General features: G+C 41.4%; 1 pseudogene; it reads left to right on the forward strand.

Annotated features, from left to right (window-relative positions):
- LOC104990175 overlaps positions 1-19,050 on the forward strand; it is a 59,666-nt pseudogene that overhangs the window by 13,319 nt on the left and 27,297 nt on the right.

Here is a 19,050-nt window from a genome sequence, read left to right on the forward strand (position 1 = left end):
GATGTGAGTCTGAGTGAACTCCAGGAGTTGGTGATGGACAGGGAGGCCTGGCGTGCTGCAGTTCATGGGATCGCAGAGTCGGACACGACTGAGCGACTGAACTGAACTGAACTGAACTCTGACATCGTGACGTGACTTACCCTTGTAAAGTGAAAGCGAAACTGAACATGAAGTTAGCAGTTTAGGAGAGGGAACAGATTCCTCCCTATGTATTTTATTTTTGTCTGATTTTTTATTTTTTCAAGGTTACATGTAACTTTAAAGTCACTCAGTTGTGCAGAACTCATCGTTCAAACAGTAGCCCTCTCCACTCCATTCCCGGACCCCAGAGCAGCTGCGTCCAGCTTTTGGAGCTCTTTCTTCTGTTTTACCTCTATATTTCCAAAAATCAAGTTTGTACTCCCATTTCTTTTTTTAAATGCCACTGAGGTAGAGTTGATTTTCAACATTGTGCTTATATCAAACAGAACCGAAGTGACTTAGCATGCATGCACACACGCATATATATATCAGATCATGCCTTCTTTTCAAAATATCCTTTTCTGTTATGGCTTATCACAGGATGTTGAATATAGTTCCCTATGCTATGCAGTAGGACCTTGTTGTTTATCCATCCTATACATAACAGTTTGCATCTGCTAATCCCAAACTCCCAGTCCTGCCCTTCCCCACTCTGCTCCCCACTGGCAACCACAACTCTCCTCTCTGTGTCTGTGTGTCTATTTCTGTGCATTGATGGGTTTGTTTGTGTCATATTCTAGATTCTACATGTAAGTGATATCGTATGGTATTTGTCTTTCTCTAACTTACTTCGTTTAATATGATCATGTCTAGGGCTATGTATGTTGCTGCAAATGGCATTATTTCATTTTTTTATGGCTGAATAGTATTCCTTTGTGTGTGTGTGTGTGTGTGTGTGTGTGTGTGTGTGTGTGTATACCACATCTTTATCCATTCATCTTTCGGTGTACACTCCCATCTCTTGATGTAGTTTTTAGTTTGGGGTATTATCTACTGAGGGATTCCCTGGTGGTCCAGTGGCTAAGATTCTGAGATCCCAATGCAGGAGGCCTGGGTTCGATCCCTGGTCAGGGAACTAGATCCCACATGCTGCAGCTAAGACCCAGCGCAACCAAATAAATATATATTTGCGCTTCCCTGGTGGCTTAGACCGTAAAGAATCTGCCTGCAATGCAGGAGACCCAAGTCTGATCTCTGAGGTGGAAAGATCTTCTGGAGAAGGAAATGACAACCCACTCCAGTATTCATGCCTGGAGAATCCGCGGACAGAGGAGCCTAGAGGGCTACCATCCATAGGGTCACAAAGAGCTGGACATGACTGAGTGACTAACACCTTCACTTTCATTATCTATATTGATGTTCTCCTTTGGAAAATAAGGATTTAGCTCTTTCCTTCACCCCAAGTCAGACACTTCTCCTACTACAGGTGTGTCATGATGTTTCTGAGAGCCAGCATTTAGCCCTATAATATTTGATTATGTAAGTGTGATAGGATATTAAATTCTATTTCACCCAAGTTGCTAGGTAGCAAAAGACAGAAAATTCTACATCAGCTGTAAGACTGAAATGAGTGTCTGCAGACCAGCTGTGCAGGGCAGTGAAGAATAAAATGTTTCCAGGGGATGCTGCAGTGAGAAAGTAAAGATCCAATTAAATGGGAGGATAAAGCCCAAGTTTGGTGGGGTCTGGACTTCCCTGTGGCTCAGATGGTATAAAATCTGCCCTCAATGTGGGAGATCTGGGTTCAATCCCTGGCTCAGAAAAATCCCCTGGAGAAGTGAATGGCAACCCATTTCAGTATTCTTGCCTGGAAAATCCCATGGACAGAGGAGCCTGGTGGCCTACAGTCCATGGGGTTGTAAGGAGTTGGACACCACTGGCCGAGTTTCACTTTGATGGGGTTAAGACTGCATAGGTGTGTTCTGTGAATATTTGGGGCTCCAAGAGGTGGGCAGGCCTGGAGCTCTTGTTACTCCTGCCAAGAAGATGCCCTTGGGTGTGTGAGATAGGGTGAAAGCATAAAGGATTTGATGGAGGGAGCCTGGGTGATCTGGTTGTTTTTTGGATTTCAGCCATTTCCTTGTTCTCTACCTACCAACATCTTTCATTCATAACCATTGTCCCCCATCCTGAGTCATTTGGGAGCTCATGATACAATCCTCTTGGAGAAGGTTTCCTCACTGCTGAAACATTTCCTCTGGTCTGCTCATTTCGGTTCTTCTCCCGCTTTCAAAATTTAATTGTTGTTCTTCTCTTCTTTTGTTTTGTTTGCCTTAAATCTTTTTCTCCTGTTATGATTTGTGGGATTTTGAGCCAGAGTGGTGATTAGAAAACCTATGTGTTCTATAGGCAGTATTAGCTAGAATCTCAAAATTTATTCAAACCTAAAGGTGTGTGAAGGCAGTCCATTGTGTGAGAAGGCAAATATGTAATTACTTAACTCTTTTGAGAAAACAGAAATATTTGAACATTTGTACTTTTCTCTTTTGTTCTGTCCTTGACCTTGAGCTGGCTGTTTCGTCCTTCCCGAAGGTTGGAGGGAAGCTGAATGATTGTATCCTGAGTGGGCAGCCACGCTCTTCAGTGAAGACAGTGCCATCCTAAACAGTGGTCACCATGAAGTAATATCACATGTTATTCTGGTACAAATTCAGCTATACAAATTCAACAGAAGTAGAACTTACAAAAGATGTCCCTTTTCCCCATGGGGTTCCATGTATGCCCTCCTTCAAAGATTTTTTAAAACACAAAACAAAATGAAACCTAAAAGAATCAATTCTTGGCTTTTGTGCTTTCAAGGAAATAAGTGCAAGACATTTATAGATGAATTAAGAGATTCTTCAAGGGTCATTTTGTCTGGGCTTAATTTTTGTTTTAAAATATCATCTTAGGCCTTATTTGTCTACTGTAATCATCTTAGTTTACTGCTCAGAACCAAAAGTTTGAATGTTTCCTTGTCCTGAGGCTGTATGGTATTATGAAAGAAATTGAGTCTTGTAATTCATACAACCTTGGGTTCAAGTTCTAGTTATACCCTAGTGGACAGATGATACAGATTTCCTGAATCTTTGATTTACTTGCCTCTGAAGAAAGCTGAGCCCTGAAGAATTGATGCTTTTGAACTGTGGTGTTGGAGAAGACTCTTGAGAGTCCCTTGGACTGCAAGGAGATCCAACCAGTCCATCCTAAAGGAGATCAACCCTGGGTGTTCTTTGGAAGGAATGATGCTAAAGCTGAAACTCCAGTACTTTGGCCACCTCGTGCGAAGAGTTGACTCATTGGAAAAGACTCTGATGCTGGGAGGGATTGGGGTCAGGAGGAAAAGGGGACGACAGAGGATGAGATGGCTGGATGGCATCACCGACTTGATGGATGTGAGTCTTGAGTGAACTCCTGGAGATGGTTATGGGCAGGGAGGCCTGGTGTGCTGCAATTCATGGGGTGGCAAAGAGCTGGGCGCGACTGAGCGACTGAACTGAACTGAACTGAGGGCGTCATTGGTGGCTCAGATGGTAAAGAATCCACCTGCAATGTGGGAGACCTGGGTTTGATCCCTGGGTTGGAAAGATCCCCTGGAGGAGGCCAAGGCAACCCACTCCAGTATTCTTGCCTGGAGAATCCCCATGGACAGAGGAGCCTGGCGGGCTACAGTCCATGGGGTCACAAAGAGTTGAAAACGACTGAGTGACTAAGCACAGCACAGCATAGTACAGGTTGATTACAGTTGGATCTTCCTGACTCAGGGACTGAACCCAGGTTTCCCACATTGCAAGCAGATTCTTTACCATCTGGGCCACCAGGGAAGCCTCTGATTACAGTTATAAGCTGCTTAAGCACTGTGAAGTGCTACAAAAATAGTAGATTCTTAAAAGATTAATTTGTTGGACCTATAGCTGAAAGATCACTTATTATTTTTCATGGATCATGTATCTCATTATTTTCAGGATTTTGATGTAGGCCCAAGAATATTAGTTCATATTTGTTACTTCATATCATTCTAAATTTTTATAGGTGTTGATTTGTTTAATTCTCAGAAACACTCTGAGTTAGTTACAGTTTATCATCCTTATTTGTTTCAATGAACAACTTTTAAAATAGTCATTTTTTATTTATTTGGCAGGACTGGGTAGGTCTTAGTTGCAGCATACAGGATTTTTTTTTTTTTAGTTGCAACATGCAAATTCTTGGTTGCAGCACATGGAATCTAATTTCCCAACCAGGGATCAAACCCAGGTCCCTTGCATTGGGAGCATGGAGCCTTAGCCACCAGTCCACCAGGGAAGTCCATGTCATCCTTACTTTAGAGATAAGTAAAATGAAGTCCAGAGAGGTTATATAACTTACCCAAGGTCACTACACTGCTAAGATTAGAGGTAGAATTTGAATGCAAAATAATCATAGCATTTCCCAGGGTGATTTAAGGGAAAAGATGAGCTCTACCTTTTTCTTATGGAAAACTGTGGAAAATTTGTACTTCTCATATTAGCTTAATGGAAAACTTATAAGAAAGTTCTTCTGGGAAGAATTTGAAATACATAGCTTGCATTCTGGGTTTATAAATTAAGGAAAACTAACTCAAATCTAGTTTAGTCAAAGGAGGGATTTATGGGAACTCAAAGAGTGGCTCAGACAGTAAAGAATCTGCCTGCAATGCAGGAGATCTGGGTTTGTTCCTTGGGTCGGGAAGATTCCCTGGAGAAGGGAATGACAACCCACTTCAGTATTCCTGCCTGGAGAATCCCATGGACGAGGAACCTGGCAGACTACAGTCCATGGGTCCCAAAGAGTTGGATACGACTGAGTGACTATCGCTTTCACTTTGGAAGCATGGTTAGCCCAGCAAACTGTAGGAAGGGCAGCAGTGCAGCTGCTCAGGAGCTGCTGGCACCAGGGAACCGGGGCCCACCAGAACTGACCTCCATGCTTCCTTTATATGCACACTGACAGTTATGTTTCTGTCTGTAGACAGTAATCCTGTTCAGTGCAAAAATCAATGCTGTTGGAGACCCAGGTTTAACATTTGTAAGCCTTTAGGCATGTGAGAGGACTGGTTTTTCTTTCTAGGTTCAGTTTAAAAAATCCCAGGAAGGAATTTGAAGAGTTAACAGTAGCCTGAGGGTCAAGGCATGAAGAAGGTAGCTTTTCCTGAGGCATCCTTATAGACTTCGTGTTATGGAGGCAGGTGAGTGAGTTAGGCATGCTTTTGGCTGCAGGGGACATAGCAATATAAACTAATGGAGGCTCAGCACTTATTCACTGTTACAGCACAAATCTGGACTTAGGGTTGAACCTTTATTTCAAAGACAGCATTAGTGGCCTTCTGTCTTCTCATTCTGTCTTTCCTATATGGGCTTTTCATGTTCTTGCTTGTTTTCTCTCCTTCATAAGATTGCTGCCAACAAGGTCCAAGGTTCATGTATGTATTCAAGACAAGAAGAGAAGTGTTTGCGTTGTTAGCGGAGTTGCTTCTTCTCCTATCTCTTTCACCTCCTTGGTTAAATTTATTCCTAAACATTTTATTCTTTTTGATATTATTGTAAATGGGATCGCTTTCTTAATTTCTTTCTCAGATAGCTTGTTTTCAGTGTATAGAAACACAACTGATTTCTATCTGTTGTATTTGCATCCTGCAACTTGACTGAGTTTATTAATTTTAACCAATATTTAGTGGTGTCTCCAGGGTTTTCTATATATGAGATCATGTATTCGATAGCCAAGACACAATTGTACTTCTTCCTTTCTGAAATGAATACCTTTTTATTTATTTTTCTTGCCTTATTGTTCTGTCTAGGACTTTCTCTACCATATTGAATAGAAACAAAGAGAGCAGGTACCCTGAGATCAAGTTTTGATCCTAAAGGAAAAGCTATGAGATTTTCACCATTGAGTATGACGTTAGATGTGGACTTATTATTACATTTCTTTTATTAAGTTGTGGTACAATCCCTTTTTATCTAATTAATTGAGAATTTTTACTACAAAATGATGCTCAATTTTGCCAAATACTTTCTCTGCAGTGATTGTGATTATGTGATTTTTATCCTTCACTTTGTTAATGTAGTGTATCAACATTTATTCATTTGTATATGTTGAACCATCCTTGCATTCCAGGGATAAATCCCATTTGATTATGATATGTGATCTTTTGATGTGCTGCTGAAAAGACATTATTAATTAGCTAAATAGTCACTCCCACCTTTCCATGCTACCCAGACAGGGGTCCATACAGAGTTATTCTGGATTCCCCCTCGTAACTTAAAGGGGAGGAGTCCTTGATGTCCTGCAAATGAAGGAACAGGATGTCCTCAAATTCCCTGCAACAGGAACCCACTTATGTGGCACCTACCTTGACTCCCAAATGGAACAGTACATCTACAAGAGGAAGCATGGTGGCATCTCCATCATGAATCTGAAGAGAACCTGGGAGGAACTTCTGTTAGCAGCTTGTGCCATTTTTGCCAATGAAAATCCAGCTGGTGACCGTGTCATATCCTCCAGGATGCTGCTGCTACTGGAGCTACTCCTTTTGCTGGCTGCTTCATCCCTGGAACCTTCACTACCCAGATTCAGACAGCCTACCAGGAGCCAAGGCTTCTGGTAGTTACTGATCCCAGGGCTGCCCACCAGCCTCTCACAGAAACCTCCCTGTTAGCCTGCCTACCTACTACTGTGTAACTCCGACTTTCCTCGGCACTCCCTGGACATTGCCATCCCATGCAACAACAAGGGAACGCCCTCAGGGGGGCTGATGTGGGTGGATGCTCGCCTGGGAAGTTCTGCACATGTGTGGCACCATGTCTCATGAACACCCACGGGAGGTCATGCCTGATCTCTGCTTCTACAGAGATCCTGAAGAGACTGAAAGGGAAGAGCAGGCGGCAGCTGAGAAGGCAGTGACCGATGAGGAATTTCAGGGTTAATGCACCGCTCCAGCTCTGAGGTGTACTCAAAGGGAGGTAGCAGATTGGTCTTTAGGCATGCAGCGCTCTCTGTGCCTGAAGAAAGCAATGTTGAAAGGAAAAAAAAAAATGAGAAGGCACAAAGAAAGAAAAAGCTATCACATACTCATAGTTTGGAAGAATTAATATTGTTAAAATGTCCATACTACCCAGAGTGATTTGCAGATTCACCTCAACCTCTATCAAAATTCTAATTGCATTTTTCACAGAAATAGGAAAATGGTCTTAAGATTTATACAGAACCACAAAAATACCCCACATAGCTAAAGCAATCTTGATTAAGAGCAAAGCTGGATGTATCATATGTCCTGATTTCAAAATGTATTAGAGGTCTGTAGTAATCAAGATAGTATGGTATTGTCACAAAAACAGACAGATAGATCAGTGAAACAGAATCAAGACCCCAGATATATACCCCTGCAAATACAGTCAACTGACTTTGAACAAAATTATCAGGAGTACACAATATGAAAAGTAATAATCTCTTCAATAAGTAGTGTTGGAAAGCTGAATATCCACAGGTAAAAAAATAAAATTGGACCTTCATCTCACCCGATACACAAAAGTCAACTCAAAATGGATTAAAAGACTTAAAATGTAGGCTCTGAATCTATAAAATTCTTGGAAGAAAACATTGGGGAATATCTCCTTGACATTGGTCTTGGCAGTGATTTGTTTGGATGTAACACCCAAAACACAGACAACAGAAGCAAAAATAAACAAGTGGGACTACATGAAATGCAAGTGTTTCTACATGGCAGAAGAATCAGTCAGGATGAAAAGGCGACCTATGGAATGGGAGAAAATGTTTGAAACCACGTATCTGATAAAATGTTAATATTACTCTTACACCTAAATAGCAAAAACAAACAAACAAAACCCGAAACCCAATTAAAAAATAGGCAAAGGATCCGTTTAGACTTTTCCCAAAGAAGAGACACAGTTGGCTAACAGATACAACCAAAGGTGCTCAACATCATTAATCATCAAGGAAATACAAATCACACCTTTTAGGATGGCATTTATCAAAAAGACTAGAAATAACAAGTCTTGGCAAGGATAGAAAAAAGAATCCCTTTTGCAGTGTTGATGAGAATGTGAATTGGTACAGCCAGTGTGAATTGGTTACCAATGAGAAACAGTATGGAGGTTCTGCAAAAAAAAATTTTTTTAAAGAACTACCATACAATCCAGCAACTCTCCTTCTGGGTCTGTATCCAGAGGAAAGAAAATCACTACCTCAAAGAAATGTCTGCTCTCACATGTCCATCGCAGCACTACTGACAATAGCCAAGATATGGAAACAATCTAAGTGTCAGTCGATGGATGAATATATAAAGGCAATATGATGTGATACACACACACACACACACACACACACACACAATGGGATATTGTAGTCTGAGAAGAAATTTGTTCCATTAATGACAACATGGATGAACCTGGAGAACATTATACCCAGTGAAATAAGCCAGACAGAGAAAGACAAATATTGCATGATCTTGTAAGTAAAGTTTTACCGAAAAAAGAAAAGAAAGGCCAAACTCACAGTAACAGAGAGTAGAATGGTGGTTCCTAGAGGCTGGGGCACAGGGGGAAATGGTAGACTTTTTGTTGTAAAGGAGAAAGAAAGTGGAATGGGGGTTGCCAGTGGCTGGGTGGAGGGGGGTGAGAGTTATTGCTGAATGGGAACAAAATTTCTGTTTTGCAAGATGAAAGGAATCTGGAGATGCATGGTTGTGGTGTTTGCACAATAATATGAATGTACTTAATATCACTGACATGTACACTTAAAAATGACTAGGAGGGCCCATTGTAAGCCCCAAAAAGAAAAAGGGAAAAAAAAAAAAGGAAGAAGAGGTGGGTAAACTTGTCCATTGCCACTAGCCTGAGAAGAAGGATATTAGGCAGAAGTTCCCATAGATGCATAATGTGACCATAGATATAATCAGCCTAATATAGAAAAAGTCCTGGGCCTAGACCTAAACAGCTGGGAACTGGCCTCAGGGAGCTGCCAAGCCTGCTGCTCTTGTCTGCTTCCCCAGAGGATTCGAGCCTGTCTGCCGTCAGCTTCCATTCCTGTGACCTCTCCGGTTCTTTTGTTCTTTCTTCTGCAAAGATGCAAGAAATTGTAACCTCATGGCAAGGCCCATTTCAATCTGCCAAGTTCATGGTGCCATCCTGTCCCCTTAAATTCATACCACGTCTGATCACACAACCGTGAGTTACGTCATATAACTACTGGAGACAACTTACATTTTGTTGTTTTGCCCTAAAATTTTGCTTTTGACACCAAGGTCTGATGACTCTAATCAGACTGTAGCTTTCTGAAATTGAACAACGCTTCCTCTATTACTTTGTAAAGATGTAGTAGAAAGCAGAGCACATAATTGGTACTCAATTAACTTATATTGGTTAATTCATCTTTATAAGACTATGTAATTAAAACCCTTTTTTATCCATGAAGAATAATTTTAATCTCTGGCATGCTTCGACAGTGCTTTAGAAGAGAGACCAAGGGAAGAATTCCTTTAACGTACAGCTGTCTTGCCAGCTCACTTGTTTTACGACTTCTATTTAAATGACATCTTCCTCCTCGAAAACTCTCCTGGTTCATTATTGCACAGGTGATGATAAAGACCATTTTCTCCATTCCACACTTCTTACAGGTTTGTATTATAGACCAAACAGTGCTGTGCTTTCCTCTGTGCTATTTTGGTCCTGCCTGTTTTTGAAGAATTGTCAGTAATGCCCTGGGTTGTCGAATTTTCCTTTCTGTGGAGTCAAGTGACTATTATGCATGGGCAGAGAGGGAAAGAAAAGAATTTAATGTAAGCACTGCAGCTTTTCAAAAGAAGTCAGGTTCTGCTGCTCGGTGTGAAAGGTGAGACGCAGCAAACAGTGGGACCGGCTATGGACTCTGTATTTGCTTAGTATTTGATGAATGAAAATGCTGTTTGTACGTGAAGATGATAGAATTTGAAATGGTCCTTTTCTAGCTTCATAATTTTCTTGAGAGTGTGGCTGCATTTTTCGGTATCACTTTTTTATCTTTTCATCTTTGATGTCCGGCTGGTATTTTGAGACAGGAGTGTGACTATGGAATTGGATTTGAAGGGCAGCACTAAATCATTCTCGCTTGGTACTTAACCTTCATCCTAAACAGAATAGATTTCATGGGAGAAATCAGGTTGGGAAGATATAATTTAATTCTGCCACGGGTCAAGCAGAAAGGTTAAGTCCCTTTAAGTTTCTCATAGTATGATACTGCCTGGTGAGCTTTCTGAGAAGGCAGTCTTTAGTCCTTGAATCCTTTTGTCCCTGCCCCATGGTTTTTATTTAATTACTTTAATATACAAACACATTGAAAGTAAGTTTTTCTTCCTAGCGTTTCTTTCTGCATCTTTTAGGAAATGGTCAATTTTTCTGTTTTGTGAGTTAACTTGAAAAATGGTATCAATTCTCTGTTGGCATGCTGGGAGCAACTACTTAACGTTTCAAAACGTAAGGCTGTGATGTCATCATTCAAAACCGTTATTGGAAATGGGATTTGTTTGTTTTCCTCTCCCTCTGCATCTCAAAACAAGATGACAAGCAGGGACTATTCAGAATTTTCTTCTCTCTCACTCTTCCTAGGGGTTCACATAACCTCCTTTTGACTGTCCCACCCAGGAGATCCCAGCGTCTCCTCTCTGCCAGCATGTCCCTTCAGGAAGTCTCTGTTGTCTGGCACTCAGATCTGCCGTGTCCACAACACACTGCTAGTGGGTTTTTTTGGGGTTTTTTTGAAGGAGAAATCTCATCTCTGATGGGTGGACTTAGTAGCTGTTAATGAGAATACTAACCTCCTCAAACTCTTGCTTTGAATAGTTTCTTTGTAGACGTAGTCCTCACTGCATACTCTTCTCATTTCTTTAATTGATGAGTATTATTTTAACCTTTTCTCTGGGCATCATAGCCATATCTTGTACCTTTGCCTTCTGTTGTGTCCCATCTCTGGACATGTTCATGAGAGAGAGAGCTCTGAACTACACACCACCTTCTAAGGAGATTTGGGTGTACTGATCTGATCCCTGAGCAGTACCTTTCAGCATGGTGCTGACCCATTACAGATGTCCAGATGCTGGGCTTTGACTTGGTGATCACTCCACAAATTCCGATTTGATGTGTTACCACTCATTTTCCACCCACCCTACTCTGTCTGGTTCAAAATGGTTTTTAGTTAACATTTCTCCATCTTTTACGTATTGGTTTGGAATGTTCTAATAACTACTCCCTTCACATGTGGCCTCATTTACTTGGTGGGTAATCTTATAAAAATATTTATTTATTTGGCTACAATAGTTCTTAGCTGCTGCATGTGGGATCTAGCTCCTTGTCCAGGGGTCCAACCTGGCTCCCTGCATTGGGAGCCTGGAGTCGTAGCCCCTGGACTACCAGGAAGTCTTGGTGGGTAGACTTCTTTTGGGGATGATAATGGTCATGGCACCTTCCTTTAAAACTGCAGATTCTGTATCAAGTTCCTTAGTGAATATAAAGATTCACATTTTGGGGGGCTTAAGAGCGAGATTTTATTAATTTTCCGGAAGGCCTGGGGTCACAAAAAGCCAGTAAGACTTGATCTGATTCTGGTATACAGTTTTCTTATAACGAAATAATGATGAAATAGGCATCTCTAAAGCATTTCTGGGCATGCGACTATAGATAAAGATTTAAAAAGGGCCAGTGAAGGCAGATATGAAAGGCACAGTTCTCTAGTCGGGGTTTCACCATAGATCTCCTGACCCAGATACAACTCAGAGGCTCATACAAGCCAGCAGTCTCAACGTTCCACAGACTAACTCAGGTTTTGAGGGCAGGTACCTGATTCTCTGCTCTCTCCTGTGGCACCTGGCACAATGCTGTGTCCCTGGGAGGCATTCTCAAAAACATGTCAAAGGAAATGATGAGTTCCAAGATAGGGTGAGCAGTAAATGAAGTGCAGTATGGCTCTTACTGAGCACAGGAGGCAACATGGTCCACAACACTGAGGTGGGAGGTAGACAGGCTCCAGGCTGAGCAGTTGCAGCTGGTTGACCTCCTGCTGATGCTTCGAGATGGGATACTGACAGGAGCTCTGGGACGAGACTGCGTGTGTTCTTGTGGATGTCCCAGCCAGACACTTACAGAGAAGGCCCTCAGCCCAGGGCAAGGGCAAAAGGAGGGAGAAGAGGCCAGCTGGAATCCATGTTGGTTGAGAGATGCACACCCATAGAGATGACTGGCTAGAGGAAAAAAACAAAACAAAACAAAACAGAAAATTGCCCCTATATAAACAACCTAAGTTGTCCTTACAGCGCTGAAGTCGCTCCAAGTTGGCCCATATGATTTTTCACAGGTTCTATGCTTCTAGTAAATGATTTTATCTCTTTCACAATCTTGGTGTCTTTGCTGAATTCTTTCTTCAAAGAACACAAGAACTGAGGGCCATCCTCCAGCTTTTCAGCACCAGAATCATCGTGGCTTGGACTGAAAGCCAGATGGAGTCCATTCTGACCCTCGCTCCACTTGCAGCACTTCTCTGGCCCCCTCCCCACCCGTGGGCCCTGAGCCCTCCCTGTGGTTTCTCTAGGGATGATAGTCTGGTTTGCAAAACTTGAACATCACGTACTAACTTCAAGCTGGAGCAGGCTGCTGTCCCATGGCTGTAGGCCACACAGTGTCTTAAATCCATCTTGAAGAAGCAAGCGTTTCCAACTGGTACAGCTATTGCTCCTCCCATCTCCATGCTCTTACCTTGCATCACCATGACAACACACATCCCTTATGAGGCCATTGGTGCCGTTGTCAGGGTGGCCCTTAACTACATACTGTGGATATAGATGATTTTACTACTTTTGTCTTATAACCTTCCTACCAGCTCTACTACTTTTACTTTTGAGATTTGCCTCAAAAATGAGATTCGCTTTTACCAATGAGAATTTGTCTTTCATAATTTTCTTATTTTAGTTGTGGTCTTTTCTTTTTCACTTAGAGAAATCCGTTTAACATTTCTTGTAGAGCTGGCTTAGTTCTGCTGAACTCTTAGCTTTTGCTTATCTATAAATTTCTTTATCTGTCCTTCAAATCTGAATGGTAGCCTTACTGGGTATTCTTCTTTTAGTTTATTTTTCCTCTCATCATTTTAAATATATTGTGACATTTCCTTCTGGCCTGCAAAATTTCTGCCAAAGCAACCTGATGATCTTACAGGAGTGCCCTTGTATGTAACTTGTTGCTTTTCACTTGCTGCTTTTCATATTCTCTTCATCTTTCATTGTGGCCGTTTTAATTATAGTGTGTCTTCATGTGTATCTCTTTTGGTTGATCTTGTTTGGGACTCTCTATGCTTCCTCTACGCTTTCTATACCAGATCACCTTACCTGCCTCCTGAGAAATCTGTATGCAGGTCAAGAAGCAACAGTTAGAACCAGACATGGAACAACAGACTGGTTCCAAATAGGGAAAGGAGTACATCAAGGCTGTATACCGTCACCCTGCTTATTTAACATATGCAGAGTACATCATGTGAAATGATGGGCTGGATGAAGCACAAGCTGGAATCAAGATTGCTGGGAGAAATATCAGTAACCTCAGATATGCAGATGACATCACCCTTATGGTAGAGAGTGAAGAGGAACTAAAGAGCCTCTTGATGAAAGTGAAAGAGGAGAGTCAAAAAGCTGGCTTAAAACTTAACATTCATAAAATAAAGATCACGCCATCTGGTCCCATCACTTCATGGCAAATAAATGAGGAAACAATGGAAACAGTGAGAGACTTTATTTTTGGGGGCTCCAAAATCACTGCAGATGTTGACTGTAGCCATTAAATTAGAAAATGCTTGCTCTTTGGAAAAAAAGCTATGATAAACCTAGATAGTATATTAAAAAGCAGAGACATTACTTTGCCAACAAAGGTCTGTCTAATCAAAGCTATGGTTTTTCCAATAGTCATGTATGGATGTGAGAGTTGGACCATAAAGAAAGCTGAGCACTGAAGAATTGATGCTTTTGAACTGCAGTGTTGGAGAAGACTCTTGAAGAGTCCCTTGGACTGCAAGGAGATCCAACCAGTCCATCCTAAAGAAAATCAGTCCTGAATTCATTGGAAGGACTGATGCTGAAGCTGAAACTCCAATACTTTGGCCACCTGATGCGAAGAGCTGACTCATTTGAAAAGACCCTGACGCTGGGAAAGATTGAAGGCAGGAGGAGAAGGGGATGACAGAGGATGAGATGGTTGGATGGCATCACTGACTCAATGGATATGAGTCTGAGCAAGCTCCGGGAGTTGGTGATGGACAGGGAAGCCTGAGGTGCTGCAGTCCAGGGGGTCACAGAGTCAGACACGACAGTGACTGAACTGATGCTGATGCTGATGCTTCCTGGACCTGGATGTCTATTTCATTTTCTGAGTTAGGGAAGTTTTCAGCTACTATTGCTTCAAATACATTCTCTGCCCTTTCCTTTCATTTTCTTCTGGGACCCCTCTTATACAAAATGTTAGTATGGTTGATGTTGTCTCAGAGATCTATTCAACTGTCCTAATTAAAGAAAAAAAAATTCAATTTAGTTTGGTTAATTTCCATTAGTTTCGTTCTAGTTTGCAGATCCATTCTTCTATTTTATCCAATCTATTGTTGTTTTCTTCTAGTGAATTTTTTATTTCAATTTTATTTCTTCAGATCTCTTTGGTTCTTCTTTATATTTTATAACCCTTTGTTAAACTTTTGACTGTGTTCATTCATTTTTCTTCCCAAGTTCTTAGAGCATCTCTACAATCTTTACCTTAAATTCTTTATTGGGTAGATTGCTTATCTCCCTTTCACTTAGTTCTTCCTCTGGGGTTTTATCTTGTTTCTTGATTTAGGAGATATTCCTTGGTCACCTCGTTTTGCCTAATTCTTTGTGTTTAGGTTAGTCATGTTTCCCAATCTTGGAGAAGTAGCCTTAGGTAGGATACATTTTGTGGGGATCCAGCAGCAAACGCCCTTCTTGTCCTCAGAGTGAGGTGATGGAGGGTGACATCTGTGTGGGCTGCACGGGTCCTTCTCTGATGGTGGGCAGCTACTGTGGACGCGTGGTGGGTGGTGCTTGTCCTTGGCTGGTTGGCTGGGAGGTCCTGCCTCCTGTTTTTGTTGCGGAAACTCTTTTCTGCTGGTCTTCAGGTAAGTCCCAACAATAGTTGCTCTGTAGGTAGGTGTGGTTTTGGTGCCCGAGGGAGGATGTGAGCTCCGGGGCTCCTGCTCCTCTATTTTGGCCACTTCTCCTGCATCCCTGATACTGCATTTTCTATTTTAGTCATTCTTCATGTTGGTTGAGATGGGAGAAGGCTGGTGCAGATCCCACATGTGAGGGTGTAAGGAAAAGACCCCAGAGAGACTGAGACATGTGTGGCATGGAGTTGGTGTGAATACACATTTAAGAATTGATCCCATCATAACATACCCTCACTACCATCTGTAAAACGGATAATCAACAAGCACCTCCTGTATAGCACAGGGAACCCTACTCAACATTCTACAATAATCTAAATGGGAAAAGAATCTGAAAAAAGAAAAGATATATGTACATGTATAACTGAATCACTTCTCTGCACACCTGAAACTAACACAACATTGTAAATCAACTGTACTATAACATAAAGCAAAAATTTAACTAAAAAAATAAAGTAGCAATAAGGGCTCTGCAAAACAAAGAGTGAACTCCATTAAACGCTGAAGAGGCATGAGAAAGCTGCGCCAAGTGCATCTACTGACTTCAGTAGAAATTCCAAATGAGAGGGTAGGGCCTCTGCAATAAGCACAGCGCAACACAAACGATAAAAGCAGAGGGGAAATCGGCCAGGGAAGCCCAGGGTAGGGGAGAGTGGTGCCTCGCGCCTGCACCGCATGGCCAGGGGCGAGGCGGAGGCTGCTTGTGGTCCCCGCACGGCATCTGTGGAACCAGAGCCATCACCTCACACCCTTTCATGTCGCCCACTTTTGTGGGAAGTCCGTTTCTGAGAGGAGGCTGTTTTGCTCTGTTGAAAAATCAGCCTCCAGGCAACTCATCTGGGAATTTTGAGGAGAAAGGCAAAGCTTTCAGGGAGACATCTTGAAATCCTTTGAGCTGCATATAATTAGTGTGAACTTTCCATGTATATTGACTGTACATTAAGAGCACTCTAAGCAGGAAAGACCTCAAAGACTCAAGTCCATTACAAGAACAAACATCAATTAAAAGTGATATATTTTCCCAGAGAAAAGAACCAGGAGATGCAAAGACGCCAGAGTTGGGACTTTTTTCCCTGTTCATTTGTGGGGAAAAAAAAAATGCTTTTGGTTGAGACCTATTGAAAACTGTTCAGCATAGCATATTTTTGACATCCATGAATGTTCAGAATAGCAATTGAAAATGTTTGGGGTGGTGCCTCAGGTCCTACACCCACTCTTGTCATGGATTCTTCATTTTTATTTTTAGTAACAGGGCTGGAACTTTTTCTGTGAAGTGGGGGAAGAATATGTAAAAGTCAGGAGCCAGGGTGTAGCCAGGGTACCCCTGCTTGTATGGTTTTCTTTGGTATTCTTCTACTGGGAGGGTGTATTTATAGACACGTGGGATTGCTTTAGTGAAAAACCTCAGTTTGTGATTCAAGTCAATGTACCAAAAGGAAATGACTTCCCCCTACGTTTGCACATGTTTGTTTTCTTCCTGTTTGCACTTGATTTTTACAGCCACAAATTTTGCATTGGTGGCATTTGGTAGCAAGGCATTGTACAAAGGACATAGCACTGAGAGCTATCAGACCATGACAACTTAATAACCTCTCGGTAGTGTGTCCAGCTTGTATCTACTCAGATTCGTATGCAGCATAAATTCATATGTAACTTAGAAAATAAAAATAAGGAACAGCACCATTATACAGCAGACCACTAATTTCAGGCTTCATTTACACACAAGTAATGCTCTACTGTTAAATAAACATTAAAGAGCCTTCTATTATACACAGTTGTAGTTTAAAAACATTGGTCATGTAAAAACCCAGGCAGTTAATATATTTGTGTTAAATTACATCACTTAATAAAAAGGAGTGTGTGATAAAAGTCAGAATACATTGTTGCCTAGTATGGCATTTTGTTACCTCTTTAAAATGTCCTGTAGTATTTTGAGATCCTGTATAATGTTTCATGGACATAGTTGCTAAACAGCATGACATTTAAAGCATGTTTGAATCCCTGAAGCCTGCATAGTCTCTCTTACTTTGGTTTCTGTTTTACAATCAGAAATCTGAAGAATAGTGAATGCTAATAACAATAAGCTGCCCTTCTTGGAGATGTACCATTTGCCGGAGTGAGCTGGGGATTTTGTGTGTAGTATCTCTGCTTCTCTCGGCAATATCATTCCCACTGTACAGGTTAGAAGACTGAGGCAGAGAATTTCAGTGACTTAGTGTACAACTCATAGTGATCGAGAAGGGGCTCATAGTGGAGAGCACCTCTAAGCAAACTGTGCTGGTGACATGACTGATTATTTGAGACCTGGGAGGCTCCTCTTGCAGTTGGATAGCTAATTTCCTAAAGATCTACAAAGAGCCATCAAAACCACAAATTGAGGAAGGGGTGTCAATTTGTAAACAGTGATTGAAAAGGGGCTCAAATACAGGCCCATCTGTCTCTAAATTTAAGGCCCCTTCTACTTAACCAGTTACATGAGAATCTGGAGTGGGGCCCAGCTATTAATATTCTTTAGAAGATCTTAGAGGTTCTAACATTGGAGCTCTGCACTTAAACCATTTTGTCTTTCTTTCTTGAGAACAAGTAAAGAAACCAACTTTGATGCTTTGTTTATTTGAGGATGCAGAGATGCAGACTGGGAAGAGAAAAAGTCATCATTTCACATTAGCTTCAGCTTTCCATTTAAAGTTGCTTTGTTCCTTGTAAGGAGAAGAAGGGTTATATTGCATATGCAGGTATGTCTGTCTGTATTTGTGTGTACATGGGATGGTTTCCATGCAATGCATAATCTCTGTGTCTTTAAGGATAGAAAGTTGTAGACTGGCAGATACATTAATGGAATATTTATATGGAAACATATGTGTAAATATTTAGCAAAGCTATGTCCAGTGATAAAAAAGGGCCAAGGAAAAAGAATCAAAGATTATGCATATAGGACATACCACTGACGTGATTCATGTGTGCTAGTCTGAAATCACTTGGAGTTTGTTATTTTAAAGACTTAAAAAAAATAAGAGTAGTTCAAAAGGGAGGGGATATATGTATACCTATGGCTGATTCATGTTGAGGTTTTACAGAAAACAACAAAGTTCTGTAAAGCAATTATCCTTCAATAAAACAATAAATTAATTTTTAAAAACTGGATGAAGATATCACAAGAAAAAAATACCTTATAGGCCAATATCTTTTGTGAATAGAAATGTAAAAATCTTCAAAAAAAATAGTAGCAAATTGAATCTAGCAATATACAAAAAAAAAAAAGGAATATAACACTGTAGCTAAGTAGCATCCCAGTGGGGAAGGGAAGTAGCATCCCTTCTCCAGGCAATCTTCCCAACCCAGGGATCGAACCCAGGTCTCCTGCATTGCAGGGAGATTCTTTACCAGTTGAGCCACAAGGGAAGCCCAAGAATACTGGAGTGGGTAGCCTATCCCTTCTCCAGGGGATCTTCCTGACCCAGGAATTGAACTGGGATCTCCTGCATTGCAGGAGGATTCTTTACCAACTGAGCTATCATGGAAGCAACCCCAGTGGTGCAAGACTGGTTAAATATGTGAAAGCCAATTAAAGTAATGCTCAAAATTCTCCAGGCCAGGCTTCAGCAATACGTGAACCATGAACTTCCAGATGTACAAGCTGGTTTTAGAAAAGGCAGATAAACCAGAGATCAAATTCCCAACATCCACTGGATCATCAAAAACTCAAGAGAGTTCCAGAAAAACACCTATTTCTGCCGTATTGACTATGCCAAAGCCTTTGAGTGTGAGGATCACAGTTTGCTTAGTGGTGCATAACTGTAGTACAGTGTTAATCTATTTAGAGTTTAAGGTAGG

This window comes from Bison bison, unplaced genomic scaffold (genome assembly GCF_000754665.1).
Source record: "Bison bison bison isolate TAMUID 2011002044 unplaced genomic scaffold, Bison_UMD1.0 scf7180017864171, whole genome shotgun sequence".
In the NCBI taxonomy this organism is placed as follows: domain Eukaryota; kingdom Metazoa; phylum Chordata; class Mammalia; order Artiodactyla; family Bovidae; genus Bison; species Bison bison.